The sequence below is a fragment of the Rhinatrema bivittatum genome, chromosome 15, assembly GCF_901001135.1.
Source record: "Rhinatrema bivittatum chromosome 15, aRhiBiv1.1, whole genome shotgun sequence".
Taxonomy (NCBI): domain Eukaryota; kingdom Metazoa; phylum Chordata; class Amphibia; order Gymnophiona; family Rhinatrematidae; genus Rhinatrema; species Rhinatrema bivittatum.
Genome location: NC_042629.1, coordinates 38,180,544 through 38,199,156, shown reverse-complemented (window position 1 = coordinate 38,199,156; position 18,613 = coordinate 38,180,544). Strand labels below are relative to the sequence as shown.

Sequence of the window (18,613 nt, the reverse complement as noted above, 5' to 3'; positions counted from 1 at the left end):
GGCCCCTGGGTGCCGAGACCCTTGGTGCGCCACTGGGTGCGAACCATATGGGGCTGCAAGCAGCCGCAAAGAGGAGTGGAGATTTGGCAAACCACGAGCAGTGCCCAACCTGCTCGCGACCCAGAAAACCACACAGTCAGTGGGCATGATCGAGAACGATGTAGGAGTAGGGGCCGAGACTGGGGGGGAGGGGGGGCGCAAGGAAGAAGGCTCGCCTAGGGCACCTAATCCCCTTCACCAGCCCTGTCTCTACCCCATGTCCCTTGCATTTCAGTTGCTTGGATATTGTTTTTGACATAAAGAGCTACTCCTTCCCCTTTTCTGTCCTCTCTGTCCATCCTTAACAAATTGTAGCCCGAGATAACTGTATCCCAATCATGAGACTCAGTGAACCATGTCTCCATAACAGCAGCAATGTCCAAGTCTGCCTCCACCATTAAGGCCTGCAGCTCTGAGATTTTATTGCCCAGACTACGAACATTTGTGGTCATAGCGTTCCAACTTTTCTCCCTGGGTTTGATGCTCTTTCTAGTAACCTTTTTTGCTTTTTTGAGGTGAATGATTTTATTTTTATCTCCCAATTCCTGTATTGCTTGGGATGGCACGCCATTTCATTGGCCACCTCCGATCACCCCATTCTAGTTTAAATTCCTAATATATGAATTGAATTTCTCACTTAGCATCATCCTCTTTCCCGCCAAAAACAAATGTAGGCCATCATTACCATTAACCTTTTATTGCTCCATACACAGCCCTAGCCTCCAATGTATCCAAAACCACTTTCTATGCACCAGGTTTTGAGCTTTGAATTGAAATTAACTAAACACTTATCTCTATCCTCGTCCTCCCCTGCTTGAAATTTATTCCCCTTTTCATGGTTAATTAGTTTGCTTTATGCTCTGAGTTACTTTTGTAAAGCCTGTTTGGTTGCTTTTATTTCTCCTTGTTTCATTGTAAAGCTCTGTTGCTGCTTTATGTTTTATGTGAACCGGGGTGATGTTCCCAGTATTTCTTGGTTTATAAAAATGTTTAAATAAATAAATATATAGATAGCCTTTCCTTTTCCTTTCCATAAACAGGTAATACTTCCAAAATGGCATTAGTTTTTGCCATGTGTTGAATCTTCTTCCCTAGATTTTGGAAGTCTTTCTGCACTGTATGTGTAACCCCATCTTCAGGAATGAGCTATGCTTCATTGGGGCCATAAAAGTATTTGTCTCTTTGGGGCTGGAACCCTGGCTAGCTCATAAAATACGGTCGTCATTACCCATGGTTTGGATCCTTGGTTGGGTGAGGGGAAAGGTTATCCTTTCAGGGCCCAGATTGCTTGGGGTGTCTTTCTCTCTAATCTTTGGGCCCTTGAAGAGTCTTTATTGAGATGTATCAGAATGGTAAATGTCACAATTAACAGAGTCTTCAGTAGCACAGTGGTTTTTCTGTTACAGTTTCTTCCCTCAGTCTGTACACAAGTCTTAAATACCAGACAACGGAAACTTCCAGGGTTTAGATGAGTGGGATCCCTAAGTTGGCAGGGTATTCCTGGTTGAATAATGGAAAAATACTTTCCAAAATTGGAAAACTGGCAAAACAGTCATCGCACAGAATGTCCAGTCCTCTCTCTCCCAAGGGGTGTGAAGATTCCAGATGGAAGGGATCCCTGTGGAAGCAGATGGCTCCAGATATACCAGGTCCCAAGCAGGAAAGGGACAAAAATCTTCCTCCTGGCAAGCAATTAAAACCTGTCTTCGATACCAGAAGATGCTTCTGCGGGTCACCACCATTCTTCTGGTTCCAGGGCAGGTCTCCCCTACCCAGGGCCCTCCCAAGGAGAGGCTTCCCCAAAACCTCTCCCCAGACAACATCCTGGAGTCTCATAGTCTTCTTACCACAAAAAGATAAAATCACAAAAGTATCCCAAGACAATCACCCTGCACCTAAGAAGTGAATAGGAGGAGTGGAATCCCTGACTTGTCCCAGAGGTTCCAAACTGAATAGAGCACAGATCTTTAGGTAGGCCTAAAATCTAACTTGGACATAAAACACTCTAACCTTCTCCAAAACTCTCAGCTAATACTGCCTCCCAGAACTCTCTGTAGAGAGCTGCGTTATAACCCATAGAGGGGGACGTCTATCCCAGCACCCTCAAAGGGAAGGGCTGTATCAAATGGATCCTCTCCTAACTAGTCCCTCTAATTTCATTATCTGAAACAGGAATTTCCCAGGTCTTACTGGTAACAGAACAAGGTGTCTGTTATATATGGATATCATTTCTAGTGAGGTTATTGGTCCCAAGATGGATAATAACATTAATACCAGAATCCTTACTTTCTTCCATCATTGATTTGACTACCTGATTTACATTTCTATTAGCTGAGGATCCTGGAAGGCATTTAACTGTTGTGTCCCCATCAAAATGAGTTCTCAAATTGGTTCCTCTGATGACCGAGTCTCCCAGCAGAAGAAGCTTTCTTATGACATTTGATAATGTGTAAGGGTTTCTGGGTGCAGTGGGTGACTACATCTCTCTCAGAACTCATTTCTTATTCTTTAGCTGGAGGGTCTGTGTTTAGCAATGCAGAAAAGGCATTATGCAAGTGTAATAGTGGGGAGAGTTGGTATATTTTCATCACAAGCCTTATTCTGCCTGAACCCAATGTAATTCATTTATTCTTGGATTCCTGAAACCTAGATGTCCAACTCTGAGGGAATAGGGACTGATAAACAGGATGTTGCACAGTTGGGGAAATTGGGTGTCTTTTCATCACGGGTCTTGTTCTACCAGAGCCCACTGTATACCATTTATTTCTGAGTTTTTGAATCCTCTGTGGGAATTGGGAGAGATATTCTGGATGCTGCAAAGAAGGGGAAACCTGGACAATTCCTCTTTCAAATGATTCAGCTTCTTTTTTCATTGTAAACAGCTAAAGACAAATTGAACAACCCTTAATCCTCCAAATAGTAGGCCTTGGGACATAAGCCCTCAAGTGTAACATTGAATAAAAGACCATTGTGCTAATATTGACTAATATACAAGTTGTGAGATTTAGGGTTGTTTCCTCTTCAGGAGGCATTGGACCCAAGATGGTGGCCATTTGTGCATTGAAATCTGTAGACAGAGGCTGCCTATTCTCATGAAGTTATTATTCATGAGGCAAGCTGCTAATAATGGCACACAGCAACAATGAAAATAGTGCCTGAAACTTCAAGCATTCAACAGCTTGGTGTTCGGTTCTCTTGAGTAATACTCTACTGTTTGCTTTTAATTCTGAATAGAAAATATGATGTTTCTTATACAATTTGCAGTTGTTCTTTGACCCTCCTCTTTTTTTCATCCATGCTAATTTGCTAAGAAATCACTGTCCTCCACGTCTGTGCTTTGATTAGATACTCCAAGGGTGAGGGAAGGCAGATAATCAAATCTTTCAGCTGAGAAAGGAAGGATAAAAAGTGTGTAAGAGAAAACATCCTCTAAAGCAGCATTACCTGATAAGGGAGACATAGTCTGTAACATCGGGGTTCAATTCATTAAAATTTGGGATTTAAATAATTTACAACCAAAACTTATTTGCTGAGTGTGGCAAATTAAAAAAAAAATCACAATATGTGATTGAAAAAAAGAAAAAAATCTTTGAGGCCCTATAAAATCTTGCAGAGGGCGGGAGAAACCTTTATGTGCCTCTCTAGACTAGATTACGCTTGAAATAGAACATGACACTATCAGCTTCATTATAATATGCATGTCCTTCATTATCCCTTTCCTAATATAGGCCTTGATATATGTTCAAATTAAAGGCAAGAAGCCACAAAAACACTTGCCCACACTGCCTTATTTGATGGGCTACAAAACACAAGTGTGCACCAAAACCATAGAATTCAATGAGAAAGATGGATATTTAAATAACAAGTAGAAATCTGGGATATATGCTAGAACAAAGCACTTAATATTTACAGAGCCTTTTCTACCAAAGTTTGGGAAGAATAATTATACATGTATAAGTACAATATAGAAAGAAATTGTCTCAACCCTCTTGCGCACTTTGCCTTGCCTTCACTCCCTTGTGACCAGCACAGCATATCAATAGGGAATATTCTTTCTGCAAACAAAACTTCTTTCCTCTCCAAACTCTGAAAGCTCATTCTCTGTTCACCCTTTCTAGAAGAGCTCTCAATATTTATGAACTGCACAATAAAGAGCATGCTGTTCAATTTAAAAAAAATGTGAAAAGAGCTGGGTTTTTATTTAGGACATCAAACCTATCCTTTGACCTCTCTCATAGAAGTCCATTGGTTCCTCTTGGCTCTCATGCACATTAAGGGAATAATCTAGAAAGTGGAAACTGCTCACGAAAAAAATACCTGCTAATATGTGCACATTGAGGTCCATATTCAAAAGCCATTTAGATGGATAACATAATAGTCATCTGTCTAAATGGTAGAGATGTGATTAGGCTGAACCTTTCAGTTTGGCCTTTGTTATCGGCCCGCCGCGGGAAATTTTGTTTCCCGCGATTTGGGCCGATTTTTTTTTGGCTGCCCGAACCGAAAAAAACCCCCCCTGTCACATGGTAGGAGCAATGGATGGCCCGCGCCATTTTTTTAAGATGGCGCCGACCGTCCATTGCTCCTACCATGTGACAGAGGCCGGCCAATGGCACCGATAGCCCCTGTCACATGGTAAGGGCAAAGGGCCACCTGTGCCATTTTGTTTACTGGCAGCTGACGGCCCAAGAGCGGGAGATCGCTTCCAGGACCCCTGCTGGACCACCAGGGACTTTTGGTACATTTTTGGGGGGGTCAGAAAGGTGGGGGGTTGTAATTAATTAAATCTGAAGGGTCGGGGTGGGTTTGGGGTTTTTTTTAAATGTTTTTTTGTTTTTAATGTTTTTTTTAAACGATAAGAAAAACGCATGAAATTTCGTGGGTTTTCCTATCGGTTCGGTGAGGGCCCCCCCCCCCCCCCAAACCGCGACGAAATATGAAATATTGTCTATAGTTCCTATTTCATCACAAACGAATGCACATCCCTATGGCTTACCTAGCTATATTTAGCCCTTATCCAGCTAAATTCTAGCTGGGTAACTAGTTACCCTAGAGTTTAGCCAGATGATAAAGGGGTGTTCCGTAGGTGGGCAAGAGGCATTCTGAGGAGGAGCGGAGTTAGCCACATAAGTTAAGTGGCTAACTCCCATAGTCAGTGTTAGCTATTTAGATTTAGCTTTTCAGAGTTAGCTATTCAGAGTTCACTTATGCGTATTACTCTGGTCGGGACATAGGGCTGTCCTAAAATTAGTCTGTTAGACATAACTAGCTAACTTTAAGATAGTTGAGTATATTCAGTGGAGCAACCGCATCACTGAATATACCCCGCTAGTTAGTCAGATATGTTTATCTGGCTAATTAGCAAAGCTGTACAGCAGCTGAAAATGGACCCCATATTTTTTTGGAAAGGGGGTTGGAATTATATACTTATAGTATATTAGTAAATGACAGCAGATAAAGACCAAAATGGCCCATTTAGGCTGCCAAGTTGAGCTTTATCTTCTTTTGGTAGAGGTACATATAAAATTCCAAAATACAACCCAACTTCTCTCCTGGGTCTTTTACCCAACCTCTCAACCCTCCTATCATATCTGACCCACGTATGGCTATGTCCATCATGGCCAACACATTGTTGGCCTCCCCATGCTTTCTTTGAGCCCTGATGAAATCATACTGCTGCTGTATGATAGTTGTAATTGCCAATCCATGCAGGTTATGGTTGTAACTGCCACTCTTGCGGTTCACCCCATGCATTTTTGGAGCCTTGATGCAATTGAACTGGTGCTTTTTTGGCTGGAGTAGTAGCTGAATGGTTAGAGCGAACCAGGAAACCAGGGTTCAAATCTGATTGCCACTTCTTGTGACCTTGGACAAATCACATCACCCTCTGTTGCCTCAGGTACAAACTTACATTGTAAGCCCTTTGAGGATAGGGAAATACCTACAGTACTGGAATGTAATCCACTTTGAAATGCCAAAAGGCAAAATATAAATCAAATAAATTGTAACTACTGCTCTGTGTAAGTTATCCCAATATACCTCATTTCCATTATCTTGCCACACATTTTTAAAATGTTGCCACCAAGTTTATCTCTACCACCTTCTCAAGACAGACATTCTAAGCATCTACATCCTTTTTGTGAAAAAATATTTCCTAACGCTGTTCCGGAGTCTTCCCCCTCGCAGCTTCACATCTTGGCCCCTGTTCTAGAGCTTCCTTTCCATTGAAAAATGTTTGCCCCTTGTGTGCCATTAATTGTTTTGAAATATTAAAATGTCTGTATCATATCCCTCCTGTCTCTCCTCTCCTCTAGGGTATATATATTTAGGGCCTTCAGTCTCATTTTATATGGCTTTTGGTGCAGGCTCCCCATCAGTTTGGTCACCTCTCTCTGTCCCCTTTGAGACATAGCCTCCAGAACTGAGCACAGTATTCCAGTTGCAGACTCACCATTGACCTGCACAGGAGCATCATCACCTCATTTTTTTCCAAGGTAATAGATATATAGGCTCAATGGTTTTCCTCATGGTCATTTGGAATGGCCCCATTTTGGGCTCTGGCATCTTGAACCTTCATTCACCACCGCCTAGCATTTTCACCCTGTTTTATATCCTCCACTTAGCCTGGTCATTGCAGTGATTGTTCTTGGCCAGAGACCACGCACCACAGCTCCTTCTAAAACCCAGTACGCATGTGCATTGTAGTCTGGCCAGTAATGGCCGAGACTCGCTCCTCTGCTTGACTGTGAATACTGAGAGGCATGGTTCTGGCCTGCCCAGAGAGCAGAAGCTGGGTCTGGGAATCTGCATGGCAGCATTTCTGCTGAGCCATCAGGCTGGCCTGGCTGCATGTTTATTTTTCAGGTATTACAATTGAACTTATGTATAGATGAAAGGCATAATATAATTGAGACATATCATATATTTATTTTGCAAAACTGATTTGAGGGTACATTTTAGTTTGGCTCAAACTGGTAGAGCTCTTTAAATTGCTTGTTGTATACACAGAATAAATTGTAATTCCACTCTTGGAAGGGGAGAAAACTGAAAAGGATTAAAAATATCCTATTTCATCTGGATGTCTGTGAAAAATTTCTCCCTTCTACCAGTATGTGAAATAGATACCATTTTCAGCATGTTTCTCTGACGAACAGGGAATGGAAGCAAGCAGGATGCCTAATACTGGACTCCCAAATAATATGTACCACAAAATGCTCCTCTAAAAATGGAGAGAAGGGAATCTCAAATCACTTTCCATGACATTTCAAACTGGAGCTGAGGGTTCTAACCAGAGCTTTTCTTGCTAGCTAACTTGGGATTTCACCTACAAACTCTCTCCTGCAACACTGAAACATCTCTTTTCAAACAGAAATGTCTTTAAGAATAAGATGAAAAACATTTGCATTTTTTTGCCAGTTTGGGAGGCTCCAATAGCAAAGGACAGTCAGCGCTTGCAGGCTTTGAATGTTTGAATGCTGAGCATAGCCAGAAGTTAAGAGATTTGCTCAGACTGCCTGTTGTTCTATGCATTGTTTGCAAAGCTTTTTTTTTTTTTAAAGATTTTTCTGCTTTTCCAGTTGCTTCTTTCTTTTTTGACCTATAGCTTTTTTTTTTTGCTTGAGCTTTTCATTTTCCAGTTGAGCAGAGACTTCATCAGAGTGTATAATTTTAACACTTAACAGAAAAAGAAAGTGGGGGAGGGGCCGGGAGGTTGGCGGCCTAAACCCCTGGCATGGTGACCAGCAGAAAGATTCTAGTGATGTCAAACCCAGCTGTGCTAACAGCCTGAAGTCTACTGATACTTTGCTGCCCTCTCAAGGCTACCAAATGTAAGTAGCAGCAAAAGAGGTTGAAGGAGAATATATAGATGCTATGCCCTCAAATATCACAAGCTTATATAATTCTTTTATATAACTAAAGACAGTGCATGCCATCCACTAGTCTTTCTTATTTCTCATAAATGTAGAAACCCAGAATATGATGGCAGATACAGACCACAAGGCCCAGCCAATCTTACTAAATTTAACTTTTCTAAGGGAGTGCCATAGATCCCTGATGGATCTCTGGCTTTCCCCTCACTTATTCACAACTTAGATTTCTCAGGCCTTATATCAGGCTTTCCTGAATGTTGTTACTGTTTCTGCCTTCTTCACCTCCCCTGGGAAGGCCATCCCAGGCATCTTTCACTCTTTCTATGAAGAAATATTTCCTAATGTTACTCCTGAGAATGCCCCCTTATAATTCTTCTATCATGACTTCTTGTTCTAGATATTTGTTTTATGCTGAAAAAGGTTTGCTTTTTGTGCATCATTTGTATGTTTCAAGTATTTGATTATCTCTATCATACCCCCTTCTTCCTCTGGAAGATATTGCTTTTTCTTTTCAAGAATTCGCCCCTTAGTATAGAAGAGACAGTTTCCTTATAGACATCCATCAGAAAGTCTTTAACCTTGGGATACTTAAAAACTTATATTTCAGACCTGTAGTCTCTTGTGCTTTTAAGATTATAGGATCCACTGTTCCAGCGGTTTTTTAAGTGGATTATTGGCTAGGATTCCTAAAGGCTTCCTTACAGATACATGAATTGGCAAGGAAGAATACCACAAATGGAATACATGATTTAAGAGTAAATTTTCTAAAACATAGTGGCCTTTTCCATGGGTAAAAAAAATGGCATGTGTAAGTCAGTCATGCTGAGGTAAATGGATTTCCTGCCCTCTTAAAGTATATGTATAGTTCTGTAACATGTGCAAATGGCCACACAAAAAAAGAGGCTTTTGGGGAGGGGAGGGTCCATATGAGGATGTAACACAGTAATGTCTACAGATGGTCCATTCAGTCTGCCCAACAATTTTCTTACAGTAATTACTGCTGCTCCATGCAGGTTACTCCATGCGTTCTGTTGCTGGAAGGAACTGCCGCTCCGAGAGCGTTACCCCCATACATTCTGTTAAGGGTAGTAACTTCCACTCTGTGCAGGTTATCCCCATGCAGAAATGTTACACCACTCCTTTCTTCTTTTCAACTTCAAGCCTCTAGGGATCCGCAGTGTTTTTGCCATGTCCTTTTGAATTCATTTACTATTCTTATCTTCATCACCTCTTCTAGGAATGCATTCCAGGCATCCATCACCCTCTCTATGAAGAAATATTTCCTGGTGTTGGTTCTGAATCAACCTCCTGGAGTTTCATATTGTGACCCCTACATAATAATATAAGTAATGCCATACTGGGCCAGACCCAAGGGTCCATCAAGCCCAGTACCCTGTTTACAACAGTGGCCAATCCAAGTCACATGTACCTAGCAAGTACCCAAACATTAGATCAAAAGCTACTATTGCTTATTAATTATCCGTAATAGCAGTTTATGGATTTATCCTCTAGGAACTTATTCAAACTTTTTTTAAACTCAGTTACACTAACTGCTGTAACCACATCCCTGGCAATGAATTCCAGAGTTTAACTATGCGCTGAGTGAAAAAGAATTTTCTTCAATTAGTTTTAAATGAGCTACTTGCTAACTTCATGGTGTGCCCCCTGGTCCTTCTATTATCTGAGAGAGTAAATAACTGATTAACATTAACTTGTTCAAGTCCTTTCATGATTTTGTAGACTTCTATCATATCTCCCCTCAGTCATCTCCTCTCCAAACTGAACAGCCTTAACTTAAGAACATAAGAAATTGCAATGCTGGGTCAGACCCAGGGTCCATCAAGCCCAGCATCCTGTTTCCAACAGAGGCCAAAACCAGGCCATAAGAACCTGGCAATTACCCAAACACTAAGAAGATCCCATGCTACTGATGCAATTAATAGCAGTGGCTATTCCCTAAGTAAAATTGATTAATAGCCATTAATGGACTTCTCCTCCAAGAACTTATCCAAACCTTTTTTGAACCCAGCTACACTAACTGCACTAACCACATCCTCTGGCAACAAATTCCAGAGCTTTATTGTGCGTTGAGTGAAAAAGAATTTTCTCCGATTAGTCTTAAATGTGCTACTTGCTAACTTCATGGAATGCCCCTTAGTCCTTCTATTATTCGAAAGTGAAAATAACCGAGTCACATCTACTTGTTCAAGCCCTGTCATGATCTTAAAGACCTCTATCATATCCCCCCTCAGCCGTCTCTTCTCCAAGCCGTCTCTTCTCCAAGCTCTTCTTTAGCCTTTCCTCATAGGGCAGCCATTCCATGCCCCATATCATTTTGGTCGCCCTAGTTCTACTGTTTCCTTTCCAGTGGATGAGGTTTGAAGTTTGTGCATCATTACTACCTGTCAGGTATCTGAAGATCTGTATCATATCTCCCCTGCACCTCCTCTCCTCCAGGGTATATATATTTAGATCCTTCAGCTTCTCCTCATAGGTCTTCCAAAACAGACTCACATCATTCTGGTTGCCTTCCTCTGGAATATTTCCATCCTGTTTCTATCCTATTTGAGATGCGGGCTCCAGAACTTAACATAGTACTTCAAGTGAGGCCTCACAGTATCACCTCCTTTTTCCTGCTGGTTATACCTCTCTATGCAGTCCAGCATCTTTCTGGCTTTAGCTACCACATTATCATGTTGCTTTGCTGCCTTCAGAGTACCAGACACAATCACTCCAGGTCCCTTTCCTGGTCTCTGCATAATAGTCTCCCCCCCCCCCCCCCATCACATTCAGCTCTTTTAGATTACCGCACCCTAGGTGCATGATTCTGCATTTCTTGGCATTGAATCACAGCTTTCTAAATCACTTTAGAACATAAGAACATAAGAAATTGCCATGCTGGGTCAGACCAAGGGTCCATCAAGCCCAGCATCCTGTTTCCAACAGAGGCCAAACCAGGCCACACGAACCTGGCAATTACCCAAACCCTAAGAAGATCCCATGCTACTGATGCAATTAATAGCAGTGGCTATTCCCTAAGTAAACTTGATTATTAGCAGTTAATGGACTTCTCCTTCAAGAACTTATCCAAACCTTTTTTGAACCCAGCTACACTAACTGCACTAACCACATCCTCTGGCAACAAATTCCTTCAGGCATGTCCACTCTGTTGTAGATCTTAGTAACATCCGCAAAAAGGCAAACATTTCCTTCTAACCCTTCCGCAATGTCACTTACAAAGATATTGAACAGAATCAGTCCCAAAACCAATCCTTGAAGCACTCCAGTTAACACCGTTCTCTTATCAGAGCAGGTTCCATTTACCATTACACACTGTCTCCTGTCACTCCACCACCTTGGCGCCCACTCCCAAGCTTCTTATTTTGTTCATGAGCCTCCTAGTCTGGACCATGTTGAAAGCTTAGCTGAAATCTTAAGTAAATCATATCAATTACTCTTCCTAATACAGTTCTCTAGTCACCCAATCAAAAATATCAATCAGATTTGTCTGACAGGACCTCCCCCTGGTGAATTCATGCTGTCTCGGGTCCAGCAGCCCATCAGATTGTAAAAAGTTCACTATCCTTTCCTTCAGATTTATAGTAGACATGTACATACTTACATTTCCAAAAGGTGCGCTCATTAACAGCATACCACAAATGCATCTAGCTTTACACCCCTGATATTCATCTCCCAAAATTTATGCTGGTATATTTAGCAGCATAACAAACCTGTTTTTCATTCATTTTAGGGTCGGTAGCTGGAGTCTGAAGCTTGATTTGACGTGTATGAGCTTAAATATATATATATATATATATATATATAATTTTACAGTTAGGTGCAATATGGAAAATTTAACTAGGAAGGTCTTTTAATGCACTGTGCATTCATATTGGCTGCAATTGTACCATACAGAGAATAGAGACTTTAGTAGATTTGTTGTCACTTTTGTATATTGTCACAGCATGGGAGTGCAAGAGTTTAGCATGCAGTGCATGAGTTGACAGACAGGATTTATGCATGAAGTACATGAAAATGCTTTAGCTACTGTGTACCACATTTGACCAAACCTAGCTGTGTAGGTTTTCTCTTATTGGAGTGTTAACCACAGGACCTCAAATCCCAGAATATGCTGATTGGAAGTTGAAGATAATAGGACCAAACCAATGTATCCCAGTGATCGGGCATTTACACCACAGGAACCTCTGTGAAAAGTCATAAGTCAGCTGCGGATACCGGTTAAAAGCTATCCCTCTAGTTGCCCATTCCTTTTCTCAGCAGCACCCAATTCTAGTAGGCTCATGTTTTTAACACCAGTTGATTATTGCTATCCTAGCTCCTCCATATGTGGCTATACAGAAGGCTAGAGCAAATCATGACATGCTATCTTATTTACATTAATGACACTTCTCCTCTATAAGCAGATACAAGAGTCTATGCATTAATGCTACTGCAAGTGTTAATATGCATTAAAAGCACTGCTAGCGCACACAAGCTAGTTTTTGCACATTAACAGCGCTGTTAAGAACATAAGAACATGCCATACTGGGTTAGACCAAGGGTCCATCAAGCCCAGCATCCTGTTTCCAACAGTGGCCAATCCAGGCTACAAACACCTGGCAAGTACCCAAAAACTAAGTCTATCCCATGCTACTGATAGTAATAGCAGTTGCTATTTTCTAAGTCAACTTGATTAATAGCAGGTAATGGATTCCAAGAACTTATCCAAACCTTTTTTAAACCCAGCTACACTAGCTGCACTAACCACATCCCCTGGCAACAAATTCCAGAGTTTAATTGTGCATTGAGTGAAAAAGAACTTTCTCCGATTAGTTTTAAATGTGCTGCATGCTAACTTCATGGAGTGCCTCCTAGTAGGGATGTGCAGAGGGACGCCATACGTTGCATTCGTGATTCGGATTCGTTGGGGAGCAGATACGTTGCATTCGGCCGTATGGCGCCCCGATGCGTTAATACGGTGATTTCTATTCGTGTCCCAGCTAAAATTCAAATTAACTACAACCCCCCACCCTCCTGACCCCCCCAAGGCTTACCAAAACTCCCTGGTGGTCCAGCTGGGAGTCCGGAAACCATCCCCTGCACTCTCACACCCTCGGTGCCGGTTTCATCATGGCGCCGATAGCCTTTGTCACAGGGGCTACCGGTGCCATTGGTCAGCCCCTGTCACATAGTCATCGGCGCCATCTTGTGCTCCTACCATGTGACAGGGGCTGACCAATGGCACCGGTAGCCCCTGTGACATAGTATGGGCAAAGGCTATCGGCGCCATTTTGAATACTAGCATCGGACGGCCGGAGTGCAGGAGGTCGCTCCGGGACCCCCGTTGGACCCCCAGGGACTTTTGGCCAGCTTGGGGGGGCCTCCTGACCCCCCACAAGACTTGCCAAAAGTCCAGCGGGGATCCAGGAGCGCCCTCCTGCACGCCGGCCGTCCGATGCCAGTAATCAAAATGGCGCCGATCGCCTTTGCCCTCACTATGTCACAGGTACCGACGGTCAGCCCCTGTGACATAGTGAGGGCAAAAGAGATCTGCTGCCAGTATTCAAAATGGCGCCGATCGCCTTTGCCCTCACTATGTCACAGCGGCCGACCATCGGTACCTGTGACATAGTGAGGGCAAAGGCAATCGGCGCCATTTTGAGTACTGGCATCGGACGGCCGGCGTGCAGGAGGTCGCTCCCGGACCCCGCTGGACTTTTGGCAAGTCTTGTCGGGGTCGGGAGGCCCCCCCAAGCTGGCCAAAAGTCCCTGGGGGTCCAATGGGGGTCCCGGAGCGACCTCCTGCACTCCGGCCGTCCGATGCCAGTACTCAAAATGGTACCGATAGTCTTTGCCCGTACTATGTCACAGGGGCTACCGGTGCCATGGTCAGCCCCTGTCACATGGTAGGAGCACAAGATGGCGCCGATGGCCATGTGACAGGGGCTGACCAATGGCACCAGTAGCCCCTGTGACAAAGGCTATCGGCGCCATGATGAAACCGGCACCGAGGGTGTGAGTGCAGGGGATGGCTCCAGGACCCCCCCACTGGACCACCAGGGAGTTTTGGTAAGTCTTGGGGGGGTTCAGGAGGGTGGGGGATTTGTTTAAATGTTTATTTAGGTGGCCGTATAACTCGGCAAAGATTCGTGTATTCGTGGGGACTCGCGATACGTTTCGCTTCCCCACGAATACTACGAATAGTGCAATATACGTTGCGGATCGCCAATACGGCAAAAACGAATGCACACCCCTACCCCCTAGTCCTTCTATTATCCGAAAGAGTAATTAAATGATTCACATTTACCTGTTCTAGACCTCTCATGATTTTAAACACCTCTTTCATTTTCCCTTCAGCTGTCTCTTCTCCAAGCTGAACAGTCCTAACCTCTTTAGTCTTTCCTCATAGGGGAGCTGTTCCATCCCCTTTATCATTTTGGTCTCCCTTCTCTGTACCTTCTCCATCTCAACTATATCTTTTTTGAGATGCGGCGACCGAATTGTGCATAGTATTCAAGGTGCAGAATCACCATGAAGCGATGCAGAGGCATTATGACATTATCTATTTTATTCACCATTCCTTTCCTAATAATGTGTGTGAAATAGATTTGGAGTTAACATCATCAAAAGTTATGTTAATGAGGTAATGAGATACAAAATAATGCAAAAAGATTCATTACCAATCAACACAGCAAACCTTTTTGCAGACACATTGGCACAAAAGTCTAAACTACATCTTGAGGAGGTAATGTTATACTTTTGCCATAGCGTCTGCGAAATGTGTCCCTCATTTGCATGCCATTACCATTAGCATGCACAGTAAATACTTTATCAGTTTGTGTAAACAGCTGATGTTGATGCACTTTAGTTCACTGGCCCTCATATTTTGAGCTGAGTGAAAATTGCAGCGTTCCTTTTTTGAATAAATGTTTACCATGACTTTGGCTCCATTCTGGAAAACACACAAAGCCTCCACGCTGTTAGCTACTGCTTCATCACTTATTGTTCAGAGACTGCTATTTACTAGCTGTTTGCAACTTCTGCATTTGGCATTACCAAAAGAGAAAAAGTGGTAATAGTTCCTCTCCATTTATCTAGTACATTCTGTGGCATTAACAGTCGGTACTTCAACAGCAAATTGAAACACAGCTACAGACCTTGTTCATTGTATAATGTCGGTAAAAATTTTGCCTCTATGTTTGGGGCTGACATTGAATATTTCAAGATTTATGCTGTCAACAGGACCCAAAATGACAGTTGGCCTCCAAATTACATTTTGTGTCAAACATTGCAATAAAGACGTATAATGAAAATATAGTAATTTATAGCTAGTATTAATCTCATTTGTTGGGGACGTAGTAGATACTGAAGGAAAACCCTCAGATTCCATGGCACGCCAAAGATCGATACTGAAGAAACTAAAATTAAAGTAGTTTAGGACTGGCATGGAGTACAGAACTGCAATCCTGGACATCTGTGTTGAGGTTTCTTATCCACCAGATCAGGGCTGGGCACTCAGGCCCTCAATGGCCCTGTCTGGTCCAGTTTTCAGGATAACATTCATAAATATATATGAAGGAGATTTTCGTGCACATTGCCTCGATTGTATGCAGATCTAGTGCCTGCATATGGTACAATAGTTAGAGGCCCTTGAGGACTGCTGTTGTTCACCCCTGCACCAAACAATGTATTTTCTTGAAATAGTCACTTCATTTCCTTTTACTCAAACATATACCAGCTGAAGCCTACATACACCACATACATACACATACACCAGCAGCCCATCTCCAACAGAGACCAGTCCAGATCTCCAGGAAATACCTTGAAAATCCCAAACAGCAGGTCCATTTCTTGTTGTCCATTCCCAGGGAATAGGTGATAGTTTTCCCCAAGTTTAACTGGCTAATAATTGTTTATGGACTTTTCTTCCAGGAACATGTCAAAGCCCTTTTTAAACCCATCTATGCTAGTTGCCTTGTCAACATCTTCTGGCAACAAATTCCATAGTTTAATTGTGCATTGAGTGAAAAATTAAAATCTCCAATTGGGTTTATATCTGCTACCCATTAGTATCATGAAGTGTCCCCTAGTCCTTGTCCTATTTCAAAGAGTAAATAACTGTTCCCCATTGATCTGTTCTACTCCACTCATGATTTTATAAATCTTTGTCATATCCCCTCTTAGTTGCCTCTTGTCCAAGCTGAAGAGTCCTAACCTGTTTAGCCTTTCTTCATAAGGGAGCCATTCCATCTTGTTATCATTTTTGTCTCCCCCTTTATTTCTTTATCTTTATTTAATATTTATATACTGCTAAATGCCATGGCCCAAAGCAATTTACAGTTTGAACACACATAATTATACAAAGACCGCTAAAAAACCCCAGAACATTAAGAAAAACTGTTTTTAAATTTCATCACTACATTCTGTTAAATAAGTTTTAAGCAATATAAATTTTTTGTACTGAGGCGTAGAATTTGTGGTAGGGAGTTCCACAGCTCTGGAGCTGCCACAAAAAGCCATCCTCTTTATCTTTTTTGACATGGGGCGACAAGATCCAAATGGCATTCTGAAGGTGTGGTCACACCATAAATCTATAGAGGCATTATGATATTCTCAGTTTTGTTCCTCATTCCTTTTCTTTCAGATTGATTTACATCTTTTTTGTTCTTAGATGTTTGATATGGAACCTCTGTGTTTCTATTTTTCTTTGCCGTTTCTTTGTTTTGTTTTGTTGCGTATTTTTGAGTATTCCAATTGACTGTCCTTTTATGCACCTCCTGTCTGCCTGAAGCTGCAGAGAAGCAGTGGGACACATCTGTTTTCTCCCTCCTTTACTTCAGTATGTGGTTATCTGAATTTTTATTGCCAGAGTGGAATAATAATCACATCCTTTTGATCATTTCCTCTATAATAAGCTACAAACATCTGCTGCTTTGCCACAGCCTTTACATTTTACCATTGCACCTGTTGAGTTTAAATTTCATAGTGTTGTGTATTCCTATTATTATCACATTTATTTATTGTATTCAATAAAATCTCACTGTGATTTACAAGAAAACATAGGAAATAGTCAATCATAAACTATAATACTAATAAAAATCTGAACAATAAATAAAAACATTATAGTCATAAAATGCAGAAATGTCGTTAAAAATCTGTTCTCAATTCTTAGTTTTAGTGCCTATAAGACAGTCATTCCCAACATTTTTACATTTACAAATTATGACAAAAGTGCAAGGTTTGTTCAAAAACTTCAATAAAAATCCTAGAATCTAACACAAAATCAAGTTTCACAGAGTCATGATTTTGGTACTTTTCCCCACTCAATCTGTGAAGTTTAAATGTAACACTGAAGCTACTTAGATTGCCAGATACCACCACTAGAGCTAACAGTGAATCTCAAGTTTAGAAATATTAATAAATTTTCCTCTGACTGTTTTGCTTTTGACTATCCAGAGGAGCTTTGTATTATGACCTCCACCTCGTTCCTCCCTCCCCCCACAGCCTCCAAGTTGAGGCTCACTGTAAAAATGAGGTCATAGGCTCATTTAATTGTAACAACGTGGGGAATCCTCAGTGAATCACAGGGAACATTCAGTACTTGGGCTGCGACTCTGACAACACTCTACCTTTTATCTGTTTTTCTCTGGCTCCAGAGTCCTACAAAGGAGGGAAGGATAAACCTCCAAGGCCATAGGCATTGCTGGAAATGTCCTTTAGAGGAAACCAATAAGGATGTTGGACACTGTGATGGTGTTCCAACATAAACTTTACTGAAACACCTGTTCAATAGGAATAATCTGAGATTGATTATTCTTTCTCTGGGGTAAATTTTTAGTCCAAACTTAAATAATTCAAACATCAACTCTGCTATCCCTCATCTTTGTGCCTGGGGTCCCAGCTGTTTCTCATTTGATGACAGGGACTCTCTGAACCATGTAGCCAGAGACTTCCTCCAATATAAGGTTTCCATGTATGGTACCTGGATTTTACTGCTTCACAATCCAATGGGAGCACTGAGAGGAGATCACCACCTTGCTGGAGGCCGAAAGGAATCAGTAAGTTTTTGCTTGGGACATTCTGGTTTTTTTTTTTGTTGTTTTTTTTTAAGTATTGGGGCAAAGTTAACTATTTGGGAATATTATTTAGTGTGTTTGTGCTTTTAATAGTCAGTAAGGCAGCAAATAAACAGAAGTTAGACTGTTTGTATTTTTTAATAGTCTGTAAGGCAGCTAGTAAGCAGAAGTTAGAGTATTTGTATATTAAAAACAAAACAAAAAGAAAAAAGTAGCCAGAAGCTAGAAATAAGCTAGGAGCAGTGTATACCTAAGTAAAAAAGATTGAAAAGTTCAGTTCAGTTACTCACCTTGGGAAAGGTGTTGAGGTAGTGTGATTTGGTTTGGTTAGGTACCAACATTTGTTAATCAAGAGAGCAGTGAGCCACTCTGGCTGACTAACTGAAGATAGACTGTGTGTATTTCCCCACCCACCCCTAGCTCATCCTTTAATTTATAGGCAGGTGCCACTTTAAAAAAAAAAACCTTATTGAGAGTTTCATCATTCCCCTGTAGGCCACTACTAGACATATAGTGAATTCACTAATACATTTAAAGGACATTAATTAGACACATTCCTACTCCCATAGCAACCTAAAACATAAGTAGGAACTGAACACATTTGAGATGAAGGCAGCAGTCTAGCAG

At 41.7% G+C, this 18,613-nt stretch overlaps 1 protein-coding gene across 16 annotated transcripts in view; it reads left to right on the top strand.

Moving 5' to 3' along the window:
- The window catches only part of ZBTB20 (zinc finger and BTB domain containing 20), a 1,517,062-nt gene that overhangs the window by 1,382,154 nt on the left and 116,295 nt on the right, over window positions 1-18,613 (top strand). The window contains exon 6 of one of the 16 annotated variants that reach the window (XM_029578321.1): window positions 7,722-7,868. The exons of the other annotated variants lie outside the window; for them this stretch is intronic. The gene's annotated coding sequence lies outside the window, so the exon portion shown is untranslated. The remainder of the gene's footprint in view (window positions 1-7,721; window positions 7,869-18,613) is intronic. 16 annotated transcript variants of the gene reach the window in all.